Source organism: Ixodes scapularis, unplaced genomic scaffold (assembly GCF_016920785.2).
Source record: "Ixodes scapularis isolate PalLabHiFi unplaced genomic scaffold, ASM1692078v2 PGA_scaffold13__105_contigs__length_92229423, whole genome shotgun sequence".
NCBI lineage: Eukaryota > Metazoa > Arthropoda > Arachnida > Ixodida > Ixodidae > Ixodes > Ixodes scapularis.
In genome coordinates, this window is record NW_024609839.1 from 19,070,706 (window position 1) to 19,089,965 (window position 19,260).

Genomic DNA, 19,260 nt, shown 5'->3' on the forward strand with positions numbered 1-19,260 from the left:
GGTATATCTCGGCACGGCACGATTCCCGGAGCGAGCTTCACATTTTTCCAGCTTGTCGAAGAAAGTCATCTTGAACAGAAAGTCATCTTGAGGGCAGTCCAGCACTCGTGTAAGTTGACATTCCGACCGCCGGTTATTCGCAATTTCCTCGTGCGGATTTTATGACTGCGAGAGAGGGAATGCACTCTAAGTCATAAAATGACTTTAATTTGGTTTCTTTATTTATTTATTTTTATTTATTTATTTCAATACCTTCAAAGCCACATGGCATTACAAAAGGGAGTGGGGGAAAACAAAAATTTAGGGAAATTTCCCGCTAAATGGGAGGGAGCAGAAGAGGAGGAGGGGAGGGGGAGGAGTAGCATACCCACCCATCCTCCTCCTCAACATCTGCGCTCTAATTTCGCATTACAAAGAATTGTAAACGTCTTTTATTTTTCATCTCATGTTCGTTCAATTTTTATATCGCAGGTGCGCTCGCAGCACAGATCTGGGTTGTGCTGATCCGCGACGCACAAGTTAGAAACCCCTGAGTGGCAGGAGTGGGAGCTTGGCCTGACAGCTCAAGGAACACGTTTGTTCAGCATTGCATTTATAATTATCATCTTTTCAGCAGAGTTCAGCTTTGCTGCATGCGATTCTTCTAGAAATAAATACTTGCTACTGAATTTACTACGTCACTACATTTCCCCACTCCTATTAGTGCTCCTCGAGGACCTCGGACAAGAGCTTATTTGTGTGCAAACATCATGCTTGTTTCAAACCAATCGCTGATGTAGAGACTCGCTGACATCCAGCATTCCAATGGAAGGCTGGATGTCTGCGAGTCTCTCCCGAAGGATGCAAGTGGGGAAGGAACCATACAGTCTTATCGTATTAGGGGACATGCTATAGGGTGTTCTTTGTATGCTTTACAGATTTGTTGAAATAAAGCCGTAAAAGCTACACTTATGCGGTCTGTGCACGTGAGTTTTATGGCCAAGGGAGCATGGTATACAGGGTTAATTGTAATGATGAGTCGGCTTATTAAAGGGAAGTGCCAGGCTTCTTTCAGAAAACTAGATGGAGGTTGATTCTAGTGTAGTTTTCTCCCGTGAATCTGAATATCACGTTCATTTTCTCCAAACATATAACTAAACGTGAGAAAACACAAAAAACATCCTACCAGTAGTGACGTCGTAAGGGGATTTTTCAGCTGCCAAGCCTGTGTCGCTTGACGGCCGCGCGTCCAATCGAAAGCTTTCTAGGTGTATTCTCACGCACTGGCACCAGTCGTAACGTCGTTTTTCACCTTTTTAAAAATAGTGTGTGCGTACATAGCTTTGATTGGCGCTGAAGATGCGTAAGCAGAGATTTCGAATGCTCCTTTTGTGACGTCTCTCGCCGGGAAAGAGTGCCTGCAGTGATACTTCAAAAATGATTCTATGCAGCCTCGATCCACCAAATTACCAAATAATTTTGATATTTGAGATTCTGGAAATCAAATGAATAAGATTTTTATCTGTTTCCTCAAATATAAAACAACTCCAGCTTCCCTTTAAGTATAATATGTTCCTTAAATTTTTAATTAGTGAAAATCGACCCATAATTTTAGTCAGAAAGTTGCTAAGCATCATAGAAAAACACTAAATCAACCCTTTTCGTGAATATATGACGGGAACAGCATTTTACGGCGTTCTAAAAAAGGGTTTACTTTAATTGGACGCGTCTCCAGACTTCTGTTTCTTATCAGAGCGCATCTCTGCACCTGCGATACTGCTGACCAGTGGCTGCAGTGCGAAGCCACCTTCTCGCCTCCCTCGTAGGATGGAGGGAAGCAAGGCGCATGTGCGTTGCGCGACTAAACCCCTGGGGAACAGGACCGTGGGCGCAGAGATGCGCTCGAATAAGAAACCGAAACCTAAAAATGGATACAAATAAAGCGTTTTTACAGAACGCGTAAAATGCTACACCTGCGTTATGTCCTTCTAAAAAGAGTTGATTTAGTGGTTTTCGATGACTCTCAGCAAGTTTCTAATTGAAACCATGTGTTCATTTTCAGTAATTAGAAAGTTAATTAACAAATTGTATTTAATTATCCGAATGATCGTTACGATTAGGCCCCTATACTACGTACCCCTGGCCGTATAACTAACCTGCATAAACCACATAAGTGTAGATTTCACGACTTTTTTAAACAAATATTTAAAGCTTAAAAAAATCACCCTGTATAAGAGTGAAAAGGCGATACCAACATGGTGAAGCCATATGGCTCCACCATGCTGGTATCGCATTTTTGCTGGCATAGGATGTCCCATATTACGTCATGATTGTATGGGTCCGTACGCCTGCATGGTCCCGTGCGCCTAAGGTTCCGATATATTCCACCCCGCTGGTATAGGATGTCCCATAATACAACACGTTTGTATGGTTCCGTCCATTTCCGCCTTAATCCACTATGATGGAGCCGCCTTTTCGATGGTATAGGACGTCCAATATTACGGTTACGCTTGTATGAGCCTTTTCCATCATCTTTCCGACATCAAGATTTTCCAACAGTGCTGGCATGCCAGGGAACTATCTTTGTTCACTCGCGCATTGATTTGCAACTCTGTTTTTTTCCCCACCGTTTCGTACGCCGCGCAAGTGTTGCCGTGCTTTCCCGTGGCGAAGGTTCATCGATTTTTCGCAAAGTTTATATGGGACTCGTGTTTTGAAGGTATGAGGCGTGACAACCTATTTGTAAGCCAGACGAAGGCGGCTTGTGTCTTGTAAGGGTAGAACTGAAGCACAGCGTTTCCTCTTCTTTCCCGATCAGGAGAATTCCCTCGTTATTTCTGCGTTTAAAGAGCTGGGAGGAAGCTTTTTAGGGCCGTGGCTCGAGGGAGGCATTGGGGACTTCCAGTCTCGTGTTCTGAAGTTCTACCGGAAAATTGCAGCGGCGAAGGAACTTTTCGGGCCCGATTTTTCGACGAGCAGCTGCAGAAAGTTAAAAAGAAGGTTCTTTATGGGTAACGTAGAAGATTGGGCTAAGCAGACGTGATAAAAACAAAACAGCGCCAAGACAAGGACGAACTAAAAGGAACCACAGGTCAGAGCGCTGTGTCCTGTGGTTCCTTCTACTTCGTCCTTGTCTTTGCGCTGTTTTGCCGGCGTGCCGTCATGTCTTCTTTGTTGGGACACAGTTGATATAATCATACCACACCCTCTCTTTCGGAGCTTTCCGGGAAGTCGGGAATAATCGGATGTATTTCGTCGCTTACGTAGGTAACCTGTCAGAACGGCAGCCACGAAGTTTTTTCTACGCTTCCATTTCGAAGTGCTGCCGGTCAAAACGTGACTGGTAAACAAAAATTGAATCGTGGTGAATAACCCAGGTAGCACACCATGTCGGCCGATACTGGGATTACGTCGGCCAGTACTGGGAGCTGTACGGCGGATCCCGGCCAGGGACGCCGGTGAGAAACCGACCCCGGCCGATATCGGGGACTCGTTGTCTAAACTGGCCAGCACCAGCCGGAAAGTTCCCGATACCGGCCGACATCGTTTTTTTGCTGTAGTCACTGGCCAGTCTAGCCATGGAGTTTCCGGTGACTGGCCGATATCGTTTTCTTGCTGTAGTCACTGGCCAGTCTAGCCATGGAGTTTCCGGTGACTGGCCGACATCGTTTTCTTGCTGTAGTCAGCGGCCAGTCTAGCCGTGGAGTCTCCGCTGACTGGCCGACATCGTTTTCTTTCTGTTATCACCGGCCAGTTCAGCCACTGAGTTTTCGGTGACTGACCGACATCGTATTTTCGCTGCTTTCACAGGCCATTCGAGCCGTGCAAGTTTTGATATGTAACCGACATGGCTTTTTCGCTGATATGGAAACTATATGATGGTTACAAATGACCGTTAGGTTGGGCATGTCTTCAATATGCTAAAAGGTGACACCTAATATTATCCTTGGCCTAGTATTAACGCCGCGTCATCCTTAAACCAGTTAACAAAGGCTTATTTCAGTTTTGTCAAAAAAGACGGGATCAAACATGGCTGTGGAATGAAAATTTAATTTGGTTTACATCTATTAATTTTTTAGAGAGCAGCTCTTAGGCGCCCGTTTCCGGCTTGAGCGGCATCGCCGTCGCAGTCGCCGTCGGCGTAACCGCGCGTTGCATTATGGGAAACGTCCCATAATGCAACGCGCGGGTCTCACTCGTGACCCGCGCATTGCATTATGGGACGTTTCCCATAATGACGGCGTGTGTGACGTCACGAGGGTCCCGCGCGTTGCATTATGGGAAGCGTCCCATGATGCAACGCGCGGTCGGCGACGGCGACGCCAACATCGCCGTCGGCGTAACCGCGCGTTGCGTTATGGGAAGCGTCCCATGATGCAACGCGCGGTCGGCGACGGCGACGCCAACATCGCCGTCGGCGTAACCGCGCGTTGCGTTATGGGAAACGTCCCATAATGCAACGCGCCGTCTCATTTGTGACCCGCGCATTGCATTATGGGAAGCGTCTCATAATGCAACGCGCGGGCCGGCGACGCCAACGTCGCCGTCGGCGTAACTACGCGTTGAGTCATGGGAAACGTCCTATAATGCAATGTGCAGTCGCATTCGTGACCCGCGCATTGAATTATGGGACGTTTCCTATAATGACGTCACAATTGACGTCACGTGTGACGTCACAAGGGTCCCGCACGTTGCATTATGAAAAAAGTGCAATGATGCAACGCGCGGGTCACTCGTGACCTGCGCGTTGCATCGTGGCGGCGAAACTTGCTTTCGACGAGTTGGGCATTTTTACTGCGGCACTGCGCTTCCGTAAAAATTTCCACATGTTCTCAACGACAAGTCTCAGGGCTTACACAGGGTTTTAAGGAGCTTCTTCGACGATTCACTGCGAACGAGTAGAAAACGTGTCTTCAGCATGTTGCCGCCAGCCTCCGCAACGCTCCAAAAACGCGATTGTTCAACATGCAAAATCGCCGATCGGTGGCTTCACTCTCTCGCTGCAGCTGCAGCGACCAAGCGGGGATGCGCGATCCAGCCCTTCGCCCAGGCAGATGCCGAGCGCTCCGCGCAAGCGGTCGTTGAGCGGTCGGCCTCAGTAAGCGATCCTCCCAGTTGCACGCGCTGCCACCGCTTTCATAGCGTCTGCCCTCGCTTTTTAACAGTTTCGGTTCCCATTGTTATCTTGCTGAAAGCATGAAGTTCTGATCGGAACTTAATGCTTTGACAAAAAATGTTGATTGTTACTATTTTATTAACAGTGACCCCGACGTTGAGGCAGTATTTATTTTACCTTACAGTTATATAAACCCGATGAAGACAACTACAAGTATTTTTGTACGAGCCGCAGGATGCAATAGACCCTTTGCAAAAATCCCAAAAGCCCGCGCGCGCCGCGCTTCAAATAATGGGAGTCCTCGGTACGCCCCTCCTCCGGCTACCACGTGGCATACGCGAGCAGGTTACCACGGCACCAAAGCAGCCGAATTGGGCCGTTGGTTGGGCGAGCGACGATCCGACGGCTGCCCCTTTCGTATCTCTCTACTTTGTACCGGTTCTGTCGTCTGCTGCACCAACGCTTTGTCGAACTTGGTCGAAACCTGCCATGGTTGCGGTGCAAACTAAATGGATTTGGTGGCACTTCAATACGTGAAGGTAAGTTCCGACGAATAACGTATTGGAATAAGTTCTTTTGCGATGCCTTTACGTTGCCACAGATACGGTACGCCGGCAACGACGTACGACTCGGCGGGATGGCTGCAACGGCTGCTGGCGGTAGCTGCCGGGACGCGTGCGCAGTCGCGGAGGCGCAACGAGAAAGCGCGTGCGCGTGATCTGTACCGAGGGTTCCCAAAATTTCCTGCCGTCTTGGCGCTGTACGTCTTGCAAAGGGTCTATTAAGCAATACCAAACAAGTATGCCGTAAAGCGACCGTCATCTCCGAAGGCGAGTTCCATCTGAGGGGAATTTGTCGTATTGTCTTCTAGCAAACGACATACCTAGCTCTTCATCCGAATAGGTGCGCACAACGTCTTCGACGTAACGCCATATCTTGGGCCTCTTCGCCGGCAAGGCGAATGAGTCGGCAAAGACTTCGCCGAGAACGGCTGCCTCGTCGTCACTCGAGCTGGAGCTAAGCTTGTATCTCCGTCGCTGTCGCTGATTTCGCTGCTACTGCGCTTTATTAGACCTCCTGAAATTAACTGCAGCGATGTCAGCGCCGAGCCAGTCGGTCATGACAAGAGGAACGAAAGCAAGCACAGCAATCGAAACAAAAAAACAGCGAAACTCCTTCATTCCCCCGCGGCAACGTTGATAACGAAACTGAAATGTTGCGAGTGACTACAGATCGTACTCCCCCGAAAAAGGCTGCGCGGAGAACTACTCCGGGTCCGGGCGGTCTGTCCGAGGAAGACACAGTTTAGGCGGCACATTCGTTTCTTACATCTTTCTGCATGATCACAATCGAAACATCACGTGCACCCTATATTCAACCAGAAAGGGTCACTACATTTAACTCTTACGCGCTTATTAAAACCAGATCTGCTTCTCGCTACCACTCTATGGACTACTTCCATAAACCCCTGCGTGCAACACGGCGCACGTTGCTCTTTGGAAACTAGTTGGCCAGGGAGGAGAGTGGCATGGTTTCGGTTTCGATCGGCAGCGTGGACTATTAACGGCCGTGATCTCACGTTTTTTGGTCACGAGAGCATCATTTTTGCTCTCTAAACTAACCTAAATGGCCAGACCTCGAATCTATAGCACAAGCCCGAGACGTATAGCTTGTCTTCACACATGCTTGTTGCATTTTTGTACGCTATCGAGCCTTTCTGTTTGCATTTCGAGATATATGTGAACGAGCCAGTGCTGGAAATCTCGACGCTGCGTAGCTCGGGGTTGCTTGTGTACGAGTCAACAAGCTGTAACGACCAATAAGTTTGCATACATCAAACTAGCACCTTTACAGCTGGTCAGGAAGTTTGTTTGTTTTGTGCGACCATAGACGAAATATTATTTTTTGCAACTACTCTTTTTCTTAATACGCCTAAGTACGTGAGGTAAAACTTGGAGGCGCCATTGAAAAGCTCAATTTGAATACACATCTTATCTCTTATCTGTACTGACCCGCAGCACTGCACGAAGCTAAGTCCCCACCCGCTTGCATTCCACTAATATTCAACATCGCGTATGCACATAAAACTTCTCTGCAATCATATAGGCACATTCCCACACACAAACCGTTTTAAGAAAGCAAAAGTCGAGCAATTGTGTGAAAAATGTCGCACCGTTCGCCGGAAGTGCGTCGGACGGGCGTGAACCTCTATGCGGTGTACCAAAGGAACGAAATTATTCAAAGCGCATTTGACGGTTGCTAATGGCCGTAATATTTATGTGTTTGCTTTCTTCCTGACTGAGTATGCCGAGATAATTTCAAACACACCGTTCAGACACAGATCTTGGGCGTCAGTAAAAGCTCGTCCAAAAAGGCTTAGCGAAGAGTAGGAGACGCTTTTTAGAGCCTCCGTCGTAGCTAGCCGACCTCAGCGTTTGCGAAAACCTAATTTCCTATCAGCGTAAAATTTGAGTCGGCGATATATGATGACAGGAGGAAGACATCATAGTAATTTGTGTGCAGTAATTTGTGTGCAAGGAAATTGCCCCAGTTTTCGTTTTGTATCGTTCGAGAATGAATCAGATAATCGAAAACTCAAGCGGCGCATTCGGTCACGGCGTGATAGCATGAAAGGAAGCTGCTCAATCGAAACCGAAACTGAGTGGCCAACTAGTTCCCAGAGGGCACTTCGTCGAAGCGTTGTGTATTTCTTCGTGCCCCCGTTTTTTTTTTTTTATAGAGTAGCACAGTAGCACAATTATATATTTGCGACTTCGTGTCGCAATATATAATTGTCGCAATAAATAATACTTCGACTAGAACAGACCTCATCCAGCATCCAGCCAGCTGTTGATAGACTTTGCTAGAAAGCCGATCCAGCATCCAATCCAAAGCCGGACAAGGTGAGCAAACACAAATGGCGAGCAGGACGTTGGCGTGGTTCGCGGCATGGTTCAGGTACGGTGGCTCCAGGGTTGAAAAATTGTATGTGACCGTGGTGGCGAGTGAAAGCGCTGCATGTAAATCTATGCGGGGCAGAAGTCGCTCGAAGTTACCGCCTGTGCTTTGATTTTGATGTTCGTGTTTTGTCGGTTTTGTCGTATGTAGGCCTAGTGAACCAACTTCCGCTCAACAACGCTTGCTGGTGGTTGACTCGACGGTGTTGACGGCCCTTCGCCGTATCCCGACGATCGTTTCGTCGGCATGTCCCGCAAGACGGAGTAGCCGTCAAGTAAGAGAAAGTACGAGCAGCAGGAAAGGGATGCGGCCGCGTATTATTTCGTAGTGGCGAGCGGCGGCACTTTTCTGTTTACGTTCGCGCACGTTTTTGCATCGGCTTCTGCCCGTTCGTAGTGTAGATGCCCTTTGCCTTTCGTTGCATCGCGCTGTTTCCACGCTTCGAGCGCACCTTCGGGGCTCCCGGCCGAGTATGGACGAGTGTCGCGCCGCTAGCCCGGCGAGACGGCGATCGGTCGGCCGCGGCCTACGTGTGTTGTTCAAAGCGTTGAAGTAAAATTAAGGGGGGGGGGGGGGAGGGAGGGAGGGAGGGAGGGAGGGAGGGAGGGAGGGGGAGGGGAGGGAGGGAGGGAGGGAGGGAAGGAAGGGAGGGAATAGAGTCAATCGTGTACGCGCGCTAGGCGCATTTGTCACCGACTTGGGGTAGGGTGAGAGGGGAGAAAAGTGGGGGAGAAGTAGGAGTCGGGCGTCAGCAGCGTCGTCTCACCGTCCCGCTAGCTCGTCATCCCATCGTCGCGCTTAATCCGTGAGTGAGTGTGTGTGTGTGCGTGGGGGGAGGCACTCGCTTGATCGAATGACGTTTTAGCGAATGCCCACGTTTCATCGAACGACACTTTAGCGAATAGTCGGACGCCGCGAAGCGGCGTTTTCGAGTGGGCCAAGTGAGTTCATATTTTTGTAATGAGTTGTCGCAGACTGTCGCCGCGAAGCGGCGTAAAGCGCAGCGCGACGGATGGGTTAACGCGCGCCCCCGTTATTCGCTAAAACGACCATTCGCTCAAATGTCGCCGTTCGCTAAAATGTCATTCGCTCTTGTGATATGGACCCCGTCAAATTTTGCAGCACGCAATGCAACTTCTTTCTTTTCGACACAACATTTTTTTTTTTGCTTTATAACTTAGCGGTATATCGAAACTTTCTGCTCGTAGCGCAATCGCACCAATGCTGAAAAATTCCGCACGTACTGGCTAACCGTCATAATCGTAAGCTCGGCTCGTTTTTCCGAGTTCACATCAAACAAAACTAGGTTCCTTCTATGAAAATACGGTGTACCGTTAAATACCGGGCAAGCGCGCACTCAAACTTTAGAAATAATTGCAAAAAAATGGGGGATGGGTGCTTGTCCGGTCGTCAATTTTACATATAAATGTACTGTGCGTATTTCCTCAGATCTCACAAATTTGGTAATGGGCGCTTAATGCGGAATGGGGGGATGCACGGTATTCTACGGTATGTCCAGGCAGTTAGCGGCATCCTACGCCTTGGTAAGCACAACTACGCGTTGTGAAGTCCACCACCGGCATGGCACAGGGCCCCGTCCTTACCTAGCGTGTCGTCTTATGCAAGGAATTTATACTTCGTTCGCCCCTAAGCTGAGACTAGAATCTCCGCCTTAAGTGCGAGCTCGCTGGCTTCTGCAGTGCTTTGGTTGCGCGTGCCTGCGTGATCGCACTTGAGTTAGGAAAGGCAGAAAGTTTGCGTTGAAGGCAGAGCTTCTAGTCTCAGCGTGAAAATGAACGGAGTGTAGTCGAAACGCCATTGCCATTGCTTGAAAAACTGGATGTAAATAAGCTTTTTGCACGAAACCTCGGTATCAAGAAACCGTTGCAAGTAAAAAGCTACAAAGCATGGTGTAAACAGACCTTTACGCGAAATGAGCACCGTTTTTCTCTTTTACTGCTACTTTTATTACTTGGCGTATATCGGAATGCGACGCCGTCGTGTTTCATTGTGGCCGTGCATGGGGATATAGCCATGGAGTTATTATAATATATGCTAAAGGTTGCGAAGACCTGACAGTGTGAAGTAACTTGAATGAACATCGTGTCTGACCACGCCTTTTATTCTAGTGAGGAGGAGTACTGTTCATCGAAGAGAATGACGAAATAACAGCGGCACCCGTCCCTCTGTTGTGGTTCGATGTGAGTATGAAACAACGGCGTGAGGCCAAGCAAAATGTTTGGGGCGGACATCTTGTCTCGTCTGCGAGCGGGCCGAGCACCAGACCCTGACTGGCCTTCGTTCAGAGCATCAAGTTTGCAGAAATGCAGTAAGTATTATTTTGTACTGTTCCTTTTCACCTAAAGTCCTGATAACGTGCTAGCACACGTTTTTGATCTGCCCTCTGTTAGTATGCTTGACCAGGTTAGCTTGCGTGCAGTTGCTCAATTTAGTTAGCTCCATAATCTTCGTAGTGACACATGCACAATTACAGTAGTGACCGAGTCCTTCAATACGCTACTGGTCACAAAACTTTGTCGTAATGCTGTGGGAAAGCATTGCATGCTGACAAGAACGGCCGTGGTGCTGTCCTACTCTGGAGAGGTTCGACGGACAGCTTAGAGGCTTGTTTTTAGGTGCAGCAAGTTCGCTTCGGCGCGTGCTGTGCAGCTTCTGTTTGTACCTTGAAATGTTGTACCAATGGCCCGATTTTGGTGTTTTATGAGATTGAGATCTCGGCAGGCTTGTACTGAGGGAGCTGACCTTTCTTTAACAGACACGTCGCCTGCTAACGTGAGTAAAGAGGGAGGATTTGTCTGCCCTAGAGTGTCATTTGCTGCGGGAAACAAGACGCCGTTGCGTCGTCTGCTACCAGAACCGAAGAAAGGTGGATCATCTGTTACACGCTGTATGCTGCAAGTGAAACGATAGAAAACAAAGTTGCATTTGGAACTTCTGCTATTTAACAAGGGGCGCAATTGATGACCTGTGCTTTACTTGAAAGTGCCAATTCACTCTAAAGCGTCATATGCCTAGGCGCGAGGTATCATGTGACCACAGAGCAGCCACTTGCAGCCAATTTTGTTTTCTATACCAGGGAAAGTGTTCTTAACGGGATTCTCTCCCATTCTTAGACGGTTGATAGTTTTAAAAAAAGGCCGTCCTGAAAGCCCAGAAAATGGCAGTTCCAACAAGGGTACAGGCACCAAGCTAGGCCTAATAGGCACGGACCTATATATCAGATTTCTAAACTGGTGCTTATCGCAGCCAAGCGCAGCGCGTCTCGCGTTTGTCGCCGACGAATCAGTATTGTTATTTCCTTTGATTGTCAAAACACATCATAAAACTTTGTGGGAGCATTCATTTTGACCGTACAAGCCAAAACTGTGAAGTTCTGAAAATTGGGGCCATGTCTCCTTTTCAAAAAGTTTATTTGATTAACACATTTTTTTTTTATTAAATTTATGAATATTGCATACACATTATAACGTCTCTTAAATTTTTACAAAAACGTGAAACACTCACTGTGTCTGGCAACCGTTTCAAAGCTACCCAAACCATCCGAAACACCTGAAGGTTCAAGCGTTCTTCTGAAACTTCCCGAAACCCAAGTTTCTGAAAAAGTTTCTTTGCATCATCAGTGCATAATGTTGATCAGCAAAATGGATAATATGCTTTCTTATGCCTTGGTTATCTTGCAGCCTTCGACGCTCAGCTGCTTAGGCCGTGATAGACCTGCACATCCAGAATGGGCACCTACAGCAGCAGAACAGGGAACTGCAAGTCTGTTGGGCAGGTGCTCGGGCACGTGGTGTCTTTCAAGCACCAGGGAGAGCAGGCGAGGCCCGGGGAACAGGCGACGTCCCAGGAACTGGCCAGGCCTGAACCACCCGAGCTGTTCCTGATGCCTCTCCGCAACATGGAACAGCTTAGTGCTGCAGAAGCGCAGCTGAAGAACTTCACCAACAGTATACTGCCGGTATTTATGTGTCCTCTTTTTCACAATATTGACGGGCATAAGGCTGCGATTCTTACTTTGTGGTTTAACTTGGGTTATCTGAAGAGTTATGCAAATGGGGTTGGAATGTGGACTGAAGCCTTTTACCGTAATATTTCAAATGGATGCCCACCCAAATTATGTTTTAAAGACCGACCAACGAAACCATTTTCCGCAAGGTAGGAAAATGGCCCTCGCGCCCTCCTCTTTTCACCCTCTCCCAAAAATCACGTGACGGCAGGGGCTCGTTTCGTGTCGGCTTTTTCTGTAGGGATAATCCTCAAAAACCGCGAAATGAGCGGCTAGCTGCGAGCGCCACAACGACCTTGAGACGTCCAGGTGTCTTCCCTCGTTGACGCGGTCACGCTCAATCCGCGAGATTGAGGAAGCCAGCGCGACCGAACGCTTTTTTCCATGAGCTGCAGGTCCGAGGCCGCTCGGTCGGTGAAGATCGAGGGGTCTTGGTATGCTGGGTTCATTGCAGCAGCCGCTCTCTGGCATCGCGCGGCTGCTGAAACCATTCCCGTCTCTCCAAGAGGATTGACTTGCGCAATAAAGGGTTCAGGTCGTCGATAATACTTTTGTTTCCGAAACTTATAAATCAAGTGGCTTTCCCTAATCTCTTCATTACTGTTTGAAACACATCTCCTCTCATAGGTTGTTCATCCCATTTTGGACTCTTTTACGTATTTATTCGTCCTTACCTCTGCTTGATGACTGTTTAATAACTTGATAAAGACCTTTAAATATTGGCGCGGGCTTGCGCGATCAACGCTGTCCCAGATTTATTCAAAATTGGAAAGATTAGCGTCAGGAGGGGTTGAAGCGCACCTCGAAACACACAGTGTTCGGTTTCTAAACGCTGTTTTTATTTTCGCAAAGAAATAAAACAAAAAAACGTAATACTTTTCACACCAGTGCAATGCAATAGAGACTTATATTTCCAACAAGCTGCTTTACGCCACGCTTCCATGTCATCCTTCAGGCCGCGAATGTTTGTGCACACTGATTAAACTATTTACGTGTAGGTTGACATGCACTAGAAATCTGGTACTTTCTTTTAGAAGCAGCATGTTAGTGCACATAAATTCCCCCAGCGTCTTGCCTTTTAATCGCGTAGAAGGAAAATGGAAATATCCCGGGCATGGATGTGCAGAAGGCTCCGTTTCACCTTCCGTCCGAGCGCAGCGGACGCCACGAGCCATCCCAGCCGATCGAGCGCCGGGAGAAAGTCGCGTGACCTGCCGGTGGGGCGGGGCGACACAGGGAGCTCAAGGTCGCATGACACTCCCTCAACGCCGCATTGGCTGGGATGGCTCCTAGCGTCCGCTGTGCTCGGACGGAAGGTGAAACGGAGTATAGATTCAATGGTCGCCCTTTATTTCTACAAACTCGCTGGCAGATTCACTACCCTATAGCCTGGTGTACTTTCTCTAAGAATCGAGGTTTTGATAGAATTTCGTTGCTCGGCCGCTATTTTTTTGTAGTGGCGCGAATAAAAAAAAAAGAGAGAGAGAGATAGAGCACTGCCTCGGGTGCTTTTACCTTACGCACTAGAGCGTCACAGGAGCGAGTATTTCCACAAAATAAATGCGAGGACCTATAGACCTTTTGCAAAATGCCCCAAGCGCCCCGGCCTCCGCGCGAGGAATTGTGGGAGAGACTGTCCCTCGCCTGGCCGCTCTGCCTTGAGATCGCATTGCCTTTTCGCTTCCCTCCTCTTAATCCTCTGTCTTTCAATTTCCGTACCTATTTTTATCTATTCCAGTGTATTTTTATAGCTTCTTGGTGTTTCCATTCTCTTCTGCGCGCAATATTTCTTGTATATAAATAGTATTTGTGTCTTTATTTTGCCTTTTTCGACGGGAGCGCCGACGGACAACACTCCGCTTCGCGCGTCGTTCCCCGGGTGAGTACCGTTGCTACCGATTCATATCGAGCGGTTAGCTGTTCATTTTGGTTCATTTGACCAGCTTGCAGTCGAGTGGAGCCGTTTATGAACACCCGCGCACGTCTCATAGGGGTAGGCAGAGCTCTGAATCAACGATCGCGACGCGAGAGCCGCGAGTGCGCATGTGATTTGGCCGCCCGCTCTCGCTCCGCTGACTCGCACTGTAGCGTGTGCCTTCGAGTGCCGCTTACTTGACCCAAGATACAGCACGCCGCTTTGTCGCCGCGAACCATTTGTCCGAATGTTTGCGAGGCTGAGGCATATGCAACGCTGCGGCGCCTGACAACTGCGCGCTGCGGCGTGATCCCTTCGCAAACGCCGACGGCTCAATGTCGCGGTTTGAATGCGCCTATGGCATGCCTTCCTAATCCATCTGCTAAGCGGTTGTCAGTTACCAACGCCCTTTTTCAAGTGCAGAGGTGGATTGCCGCAAATCATTAATCCGAATGCCTGCGAAGCCGTAACACCGTTCATCATATCCAACGTGCGATGTGCGTGACAAACTGCGCGCAGCGGCGCGAGCCCTTCGCAAGCGCCGGTGGCCCAATGCCGCGGCTTGTATGCGCTTATGGTATGCTTTCTTAATCTGTCTGTTAAGCGGTTATCAGTCGCAAACACCCTTTTTCAAGTGCAGAGATGTGCTGTCGCCCAGGCAGTCATCTTGAAACTCGTAGTTCCTTCGATAATTTCATTTCTCGAGTCAAGATGTCAGCTTATGCTCGAGTCAAGATGTCAGCAACTGACAATCACCGAGCAGACTGATCATGAATGCATGCCAAAGGCGCATACAAGCCGCGACGTTGAACCGCCGGCGCTTGCTAAGGGCTCGAGCCGCTGCGTGCAGTTGTCAGGCGCCGCAGCGTTGGATAGGCCGAATGGTGTTACGGTTTCGCAAGCATTCGCAGAAATGATTCGCGACGGCAAAGCGGCGTGCTGTATCTTGGTCAAATAAGCGGCACTCGAAGGCATAGGCTATAGTGCGAGTCGACGGAGGGAGCGTGGATGGCCAAATCACGGCGCACTCGGCTCTTGCCTTGCGATTGTTGATTCAGAGCTCTGCCTACCCCTATGACATCTGCGCGGGTGTTCATAAACGGCTCCTCTCGACTGCACGCGGGTCAAGTAAACCAAAATGAACACCTAACAGCGCGATAGGAATCCGTAGCAATGGTAGTACTCACCCCGGGAACGACGCGCGAAGCGGCGTGTTGTCTGTCGGCACTCCCGTCGAAAAAGGCAAAATAAAGACACACATACTATATATACAAGAAATATCGCGCGCAGAAGAGAATAGAAACAATTAGAAGCAATAAAAAATACACTGGAATAGATAAAAATAGGTAATGGAATCGCAAAACAGGGGATTAAGAGAAGGCAAGCGAAAGGCAATGCGATCTCAAGGCAGAGTGGCCAGGCGAGGGACAGTCTCTCCCACAATTCCTCGCGCGCGCAGGCCGGGGCGCTTGGGAAAATTGCAAATCATCTATTTCTCCCTTTGTATCAATCACTTTTGTGGCATCATGACGAACACACTTTCACCATGAAATCGTAACAAATAATGATTGATGATGAAATTGATTGGGTCCCAATAGTATAGAGCCACATTATTTAGGTTGCAAATAAACTGGGCGTCGTTCATGCAATGTGTTTACTTCCAGGTTCGAATGTGTTGAGAATGAGTAGCCGAAAAGAGCAGTCTGCAGGCTGCTTCCTGGAGGGGCCTGATATCTCCCCAACTCAGGAAAGGGAGGGGGGAGAAAGGGGTGGATGTTGTGGGAAGGTGATAATATTTATTCTCACTCAGGAGAGTCGCCGGTCGTTAAAAAGTCGACTAGCTCATAACGGGAAAGCCTATGGGGCCACATCTATAGTAACCACGAGTAAAATGTGGTATACAGCTATGTTACTGAGAAGTTGCGATAGTGCAAACGATGGTGCGTTGTGGAGGCAAGTGAAGCAAAGTCCTATCTTACGATTGTGCCGTCTTCATTAGAAGCAAGATATTCAGTTTGCTTCTTCAACTCCTCCTGACGCCAATCTTTCCAATTTCGGATAAATCCGGGACAGCGTTGATCTCGCAAGCCCGCGCCAATATTTAAAGGTCTTTATCAATTTATCAGACAGTCATCAAGCAGAGGTAAGGACGAATAAATACGTAAAAGAGTCCAAAATGGGATGAAAAACCTATGAGAGATGTGTTTCAAACAGTAATGAAGAGATTAGGGAAAGCCACTTGATTTATAAGTTTCAAAAATAAATGTATTATCAACGACCTGAACCCTTTATTGCGCAAGCCAATCCTTGTGCAGACACGGGAATGGTTCCAGCAGCCGCGCGATGCCAGAAAGCGGCTGCTGGAACGAACCCAGCATACCAAGACCCCTCGATCTCCACCGACCGAGCGGCCTCGGACCTGCAGCTCATGGAAAAAAGCGTTCGGTCGCGCTGGCTTCCTCAATCTCGCGGATTGAGCGTGCCCGCGTCAACGAGGGAAGACACCTGGACGTCTCAAGGTCGTTGTGGCGCTCGCAGCTATAGCCGCTCATTTCGCGGTTTTTGAGGATTATCCCTACGGAAAAAGCCGACACGAAACGAGCCCCTGCCGTCACGTGATTTTTGGGAGAGGGTGAAAACAGGAGGGCGCGAGGGTCATTTTCCTACCTTGCGGAAAATGGTTTCGTTGGTCGGTCTTTAAGCACAGTCGGTGGCAAATTAAAAATGAGTAAGTTGCCCTACTTTCAATACGGGCCTTCTGTTATTTATAACAGCAGAGTGCATGCACAGCCAATGCACAATGGAAGGCTATTTATTGTAAGGTGTACCCTTAAACTGAACCCTGCTATAGAATTGTGTCAAGGTGACTCAACGCCAGTTGCACGTTTTGCAAGTCAGCTTTAGTAGCCTGCGTAAAGTTTTTGCAATTGTTAAACTGCGTTTTATAGAGGCTACTGAAGGGAGAAATGATGGACAGTGGCCACCAAAAATGAAATATTTGTGCATCATTACATTTTTGAGCAGTTCTTTCCACCCGAAGGTCTTGTAGACAAGAGGCCTTCATGTGCATCCTCATTGAACGGCATTTTATGTCTTTTTCAACTGCCGCTTCTTGAAATATTTTTAAGTAAAACATTTCACAACGGGGGAAGTAAAATCGCCCAACACATTTGCCTTTGGGTGCCTACAATATGTCGGCCTGCAAATAATCATAAATCATGCTGATTTGCTACGACACTTCTGCCCGTTTTATCCTTAGAAGTTAAATTCCGCACCTGCAACAACTCTCGCCGTGAGTATGTGTGCGGAGCACGCACAAACCTGCCTGCATGCTTTTTGTGTTTAATGCTTGCTTGACAGAAGGATCGAGATGCTGTAGTATATATTGGGCTTCTTTTGGTTTTGTTCCTGTTCTCACTTGAGGCTATAGTCAGGAGATCTAAATATTTAGGGCAATAAATTCATTTGTGCTTTCGGCATCTGCTACAGAAGTAAAGGTACATGCTTGAAAATAACTTTTAGCCTGGTCTAAAATCGCTTTTGAGCGTGCCCACCATATGCGTATGCCCAAACAAATTTGTAAGGGGTTGCCAGGTAAATCTTAATTAATTCCATCTTTACTTTACATTAGTAGTGCATTTCCAAAATGAGATGTTAACCAGTTCTAACCGAAGGTCACCCTATGAGAGGAAATCAAATTTTCCAAGGTGAAAGAGTAACTGTCATTGCATCCGCCACTTTATTCAGGGGTTGTGAGTGCATGCGTAGCTGTGTCTCCAGGCATAGCATACGGTAGTCGCACAAGCGATTATTACACGAGGCGAGCTTGAGCTGAGTAAGTTGGTTCATTGGCCTACAGGGCCACAACTGAGTCAGCACTAAACAAAAATATGGAAAGGTAACTACTCATACTGTGCTGCTGTTGCCATTTTTTGCAACTATGATGACGGTTTTGGTCAATTCCTGCCTTTTTATGCCTTTTTCAATTCCAGTCTTCGTAAAGTCGCAAAATAGGTGATAAATTTGTAGGGTGACTAGCCGGCAGCTAGACTAAGCTTTAACAGTCAAGATGTGATCTGCAGGGTCTTGAATGCACTGTTTTGAGAACCACATACATTATTAAAATTACTGAGTGGATGCTGATGGGCAAAGAGGATCCATCGAAACGTTTGCACAATTTGAACGTTGCAACAAATTGGACTGACTAATGAGATTTAGCGGAGTATGGAGGGAAATATTTTAATCTTTGTGGTTTTGTCTAAGACAGGTAGAGTTGCCATATATTCTTATATTTTTTATTCTCTCTCTAGTAAATATTGTAACATTTTGATGCATGTATAGCGTGGCTTGCTGCATTTACCTGGGCATTCACATTCTCTTACTTGAGACATGTTCATACCATTGTATCTGCATATAAATAACTTTATTGACATATTGAGAACACATTTTGTCTTTCTAGGAGGAGCAGCTCGTGTCTCTAGGAGACAGCAAGAACCTGCAGAAGGTGGTGCGAGAGATGGTGGGACGCCTGTTCTCAAAGCAAGTCCAGGAGCAGTTCTTCGGCCCTTCTGGGCTACCAAGGAAAGTCAAGGTTCAAGGACGCCATGATGTGTAAGGTGGTCATCGGTAATGCATATTCTTTACTAGCTATTAAATTGATGGTATCTCTATTGGAGCTCAATAGACAAGCACAATCTTTGAAATATGTTGACAATTGAAGGGAAACTGAAACACTTCTTGACGAAAAAAAACGAGTTATAGGTGACTTCTGGCATATTTTTATCCTGTGAATCTGAATATCGCTTTCGCTTTCGTTTTCCCCGAAGGTGTAACTAGAGGCGAGAAAACACGAAAAACCTCAGAGCAGTCGTAACGTCGTACTAGGATCTTTGGGGCGCCAAGCACGTGTCGCTCGTGTGGGCGGCGCGTGCAATTGCAAGCTTGCCAGTTGTATTTTTCCACACTGACGCCAGTTGTGGCGTCTATTTCTGACCTTTTTACAAATTCAAGAGTTCACGTGCATAGGTTTGACAGGAGCTGAAGATGAGCGAAAGCAGAAATTCCGAAAACTCCCAGCATGACGTCACGCCCCGGAAAGGAGGGGCTTCAGCTGTACTTTAGAAATTAATTTCTGCAGCCTCCGTGCACCAGATTGAAAAAATAAACTCGATATTCGTGATCCTGGAGGCCATATCAAGACGATTTTGGTGTTCTTCCTCAAATACAGAACAGCTTTAGTTTCCCGTTAAGTCTTGCAATATGCAA